Below are 5646 nucleotides of genomic sequence, written 5' to 3'. Positions count from 1 at the left end.
GTGTTTGCCACTTCTGACTGGCAGTCCTGTCTATGTACCATTAAAATATGACAGTTCTTTTCCTTCTAGTACCTTTTGCTGTCTCCAGTCTAGTACCAGAGATGATGATCACATTATCATTAATTAGTGAAAACAATATATACCGCTAGTGATCCTAAAGAATCATTCTTGTTAACATATAGAATGATAAATACAAGCCGGGTTAATCCAAGTTTAATCAGATGGGGTCGATCGATATCTCTCTCATTCAGGATACCAACTTTTGCACTGTTGAATAACACACAGAGTAAAAGAAAATAAAAAAAAAATGACTACACTATCTTATTTTATATATAATAGCGAGATTTTTTCGATTTTAAATATGTTCCAAATGCAAATCCAATTTCAAATTAAATTGTAAATTTTAATGTCAATACATGGCGTTTTATTAACGAATAGTAATTTAACACATGTATTTTAAAATTTTGAGTTTAATTAGGTTTCAAGTTATAATTTTAAGTCAGTGATATTATTAGTTTTTCCTATTCTAATTAAAAAATCAAAACACAATAAAAACATAATGATTCCTAATAAAATTCTACCAATTATTTTTTTCCTAATATAATAATTTTTTTCCTAATCAATTTCCTAACTATTATTTCAAAAATTATTCCTAATAAAATTATAATACACTATATATTTTTTTTTCTAATTTTCTTATTAAACAATTTTTCCTAAATAAAATTCATTACATTCTTTTATTCTATTTCTAATTAAAACGGACACGTCTTCTTTTTCCTTATTCAAACGGACATATTATTAAAAAATTATTTCTAATCAAATTATAATATATATTTTTTAGTTTTTTATTAAACTATTATTCCTAATAAAATTCCGCTATATTTTTTTTATTCTTACTTAAAACGGACATATCTTATTTTTCAAATAATTAATGATTTTTCCTAATTAAAATTCATTATATTATTTTTTTATTCCTAATTAAAAAATACATATTTTTTTTCTATTGAAATGGGCATATTATTAAAAAATTATTTCTAATCAAAATATAATATATATTATTTTTTCTAATTTTTTATTAAACTATTATTCTTTATAAATATATGATATATATTTTTATTCTTAATTAAAATTAAAATGGACAAATCTTATTAACTAAATTGATTAGATGCAATTATAAAATTTTATTATAAAATCAAATCTTGACATATAACTTTTAATTTTTGTTATGTTTATTATTTTTGAAAACAAAATAAAATTTTAATTTTAGGACTGTGGATTTTAAAATAAAATCAAAATAATTATAATTGATATAAAATTAAAATAATTATTTTTTATATAATTATTTGACATAGATTTAATAATGTTTAATATGAATAATTATTATATAAATTTTTATATGATATATATATTTAAATTATTAATTTTTAAAGATAAGGACTTTTCATCTAATGGACGGACCTATTTACTTGTTCAAATTAATACAGAGAGAGTAAATAGCACGAGATGTGTTTGAGACTACCACTTAACATATCGATTATTGTACTTATCCCATATATTACGATAAATTTATTACATCCCCGCACAACTGTTAAAATATAATATAGCGGTTCCTTACTAGATTATATGTGTTTTAATAGAGAATTGCTATTTTTACTGATAAAATTGCTACATACACTAAAAATAAGTTTTTATGACGGAATTTTCTGTCACTAAATGTTATCAGTGACGAAAAATTTCGTCGCAAAAATTTATTTTTAAGTGTATTTAAGCAATTCTGTTAGTGGGAATAGCATTACCCGTTTCAATACATTGTAGCATTACGATAAATTTCGCGATGCCATTGATTCAAATATATTACTACTTCCATTTTACAATACTTTATGTTTTAAATTTTAATGGCATGTATAATTAATCAGGGACATTAATGATATTTTTGTGAAAAAACAACAATTTTCAAACTTTCTCAAATCAAACAAAACATCATATATAATTTAATAAATATTTTCTTTAAAAAAATCCTCATTATTTTTAATTAATTATAAGAAAAGCCTCATTATTTTTAATTAATTATATAATATTATTAAAATCAAAACATCATTTAAAATTAAAACATCATCTATGATAAAATGTGGGAGTAATTCATTCCTATAGTTGTAGTACTCGGTCACATTTAATGAATGTTGTTACTATTTAAAGCTTAGATTTTCCACTCACTCACTCACGCACAAGGTGAAATTCCAAGCATAGTGTTACTCCATCCTACCGAGTGTTTGTCTATATAAAGGGATGGGATTGGCGTTAGGTGGTGTGGCAGGTAAGATGACATAACTACCCTCATAATATCTCTTTGTCCGCCATTGGTTTTGTTTAAACACTCAAATAGGTGAGGTGGATTTTGTCCACTTGATTTTGTCCAAAAATCACCCCTCCTCTTTGTCTTGGATCTGCCGCCTCAAAATGGGCTCCACACAACATAATTTTTTTGACGTTTTCCCCTTTTTTTTAAAGGCTTTTGGATTCTACTGTTTGAGCTTCTTTTTGTTTGGGCTTTAAATGTCCAAAAAGCTCAAATATTACCTTTTATATAATAATTTTTACTTCCTACTATATTTATTATTTTTAAAAATAAAATAAATTTTTAATTTTAAAATCATAAATTTTAAAATAAAATCAAAATAATTATAATTGATATAGATTTAAAATAATTATCATTTATATAATATATTACATATATTTAATACGAAAAATTATTAATATATTTAAATTATTAATTTTTAAAGTACAGACTTTTCGTTCAACGGACGGACTCACTGACTTATAATAATAAAATTGTGAAATATATCATAGTCACAAGTATTACTATATATCAGTTTTTTATTTTTAAATGAATGGATATATTTAAATAAAATATTACACCAAACACACTTTTAGCTATAAAAATTACATAATTTAAAAATCACCACATATCAATTTTAAGTTAAATATTGGTTGTAATGAGACAAATTTTTCTCATTTTTTTATGTAGAATAAATCCGTCCACCAAACGAACCCTTAATCGTGAAGAATAAAGATTGTTATGCATAGAGAAACGTAAGGAACTAAGACCTAAAAGTTTGAGAATGTGAGAGGATAGATAATCAAATTTAGGGAAAAGATAATTAAATTAATTTAAAATAAAACGAAATAAAGTACTCTCTGCATATCATAATATATGTAGTTTTGATATTTTTTTTATCAAAATATATGATATTTTTTATATTTTCACCTAATTTATTTTATTTTACTCTCTTATCAAACCACAACATAAAAATTATTTTTTTACAATACAAATCTATTTTTTCACATACACAAGCCCAAGCACACACCACCACAATCCACCACCATTAACCAGCATTGACCACCACCGCCGGCGCCATCATCAGCCACCACCATCAACTTAATTTATCTTATATGTTGTTAAAATATGTTGTAATTATTTATATTTAATAGAAATATTTTAATAAAATATATATTTTTCTTATTTTTTTTATAAAATTTTCTAAATATTATAAGATCAAGAAAGTGTAACTTAAGTGGATATTACTTAGGTCCTATAGAGTGTAGTAGTCTACCATGTACAAACCGCATTATATCAATGATAAGTTTCTATTTTCATCATCTCTATTGTGTTTTCTCTTTATAATTATATAATCTTATTCTTTTTTTCTTTTTAAAGTAATTTTAATTTTATTCTTATTCACAACATCAATTTTCTCAATGATCATTATTGATTCGGTACTTGATTTCTCTAATACGGAGTGATAAGAATTTCCATCGAATTCCGGAAATGTGTTAAATTTATTTCTCTTAAAAATATCTTTAGTGTATTGATTTTCTCTCGCATCAAAATATTTAAAAAATAATTTTTTTTCTAAATAAAATAAAAATTATAAACGCTTTGTAATTTTTTTTTCCTTTTTCCTAGTAGGAAAACTAAACAAAACTAATTTTTTAGGTATTATTACAAACTAAACACGATTTTAACGTTTATTGTATGATAAAATTTTAATATATAACCCTTAGTTATGGTACATTATGCGCCTAGTTTGAAATAACGAGTTGTATGGAGAAAAAACGCAAATATTGTCACATCATTTCATCAAATATTCGATTCGATCTCCACTAACCAATCTATAATATACTTTTGATCATGATCGAACCTTTTAAAGCAAAACAAGTAGTACAACTCTTTCACAAACACAAAATAATTATCTCTCCCAATTGATCAGAAAGAAATTTCAAAGAGAATATATGGCAATCATGATGCGTTGTGTTCCGACTCCGAGCAGATCGGAGATGACGATCGACGAATTCAAGATATGGTTACATAGCTTCGACGCCGATCACGATGGACGAATAAGCGTGGAAGAGTTAGAGGAAGCTTTCCATAGCCTTAAAACTTGGTTCGCTTCGTGGAAGGCTCGAAAAGGAATGAAAGAAGCTGACTCGAATCGAAACGGCTCGATTGACAGCAACGTAGAGGTTGAGAAGCTCGTCAACTTTGCTCAACAAAAGTTGCACATGAAAATCCGTCAAAGCTCTTCTAAGTATTTTTAAAATAATATTAACTGTACTCTGTTTTATAATTTGTTTTTTTTTTATAAAAATTAATATTATGTTGGGGTAATATTTGTGCATTTTATTATGCTACATATATATAGTACCATCCCAGCAGTACTCTTCTTGTCATGTAAACACTTTGTATATGATGAGATTCTAATAAATTATTTCTAATTTCTGTGATGGGATCTCCTCAATATGCCATTATGTTTCCCATTATGATGAGATGGAGACGATAACGTTACTCTTTCTAGTTCTAGATTCATAATCCTTGTAACCTTGTTTTGACATTCTCTCACGGTTTCGTTATTATGTATAGTTACAATATCTAATGAAAAATATATAGAGTGATCATGTTTTAACAAGTTGTAATCTAGAATATATGACAATACAATCTTTCGAAGTATACACTCTAGCTTTCATCGAAGTAATAATTAGCTTATAGTTTTCAGAGAAAAAACTTACATACGCTTCCTTACGTACAGTACAACCGTTTAAAGCGGAGAAGCATACATAAAGAAGTGTACGTAAGTCTTCCCCGGTTTTTAGACCTCAACTGTAATCATTCCATTTTCGTTTCTAGGATCAGTTTTCTCTTCGCTTGTGGTTTTCAGACCATTTATCTTAAGATTGATATAATTATCCATATAACTTGTAATCTTTATAATCGTGTCATTATAAAATAAAAAATGGTCCAACCTTGGTATGGTCTGACAACAAAATCGAATTCGAGAGCTATCTCAATCTGATATTATCAATTCCTTTCTCATATAATCATATTATTTTCTCATGTAAACTATCAATGTCTATCAAAAATTACTTGGCATAATCAATCCATCAAAAAACCCAAAATTCCACAAGTTATGAATCTAATTGTTGGAACAAAACATGCAAAAAGTTATAATATTACATGGTGATTATAATACTAACAAGTTCTGTGAGGAAAAAGAAAAATGCAAACTGCAACACCTGTTGTTTTTCTTATGTTACGTAAGAACATCGTCACCAAGGAGCAGTGACTTCATCTTGAAACTTCAGTTCATAACT

Source organism: Rutidosis leptorrhynchoides, unplaced genomic scaffold, assembly GCF_046630445.1.
Source record: "Rutidosis leptorrhynchoides isolate AG116_Rl617_1_P2 unplaced genomic scaffold, CSIRO_AGI_Rlap_v1 contig307, whole genome shotgun sequence".
In the NCBI taxonomy this organism is placed as follows: domain Eukaryota; kingdom Viridiplantae; phylum Streptophyta; class Magnoliopsida; order Asterales; family Asteraceae; genus Rutidosis; species Rutidosis leptorrhynchoides.
The sequence above is the reverse complement of the archived record's forward strand: the minus strand, read 5'-3'. Positions refer to the sequence as shown.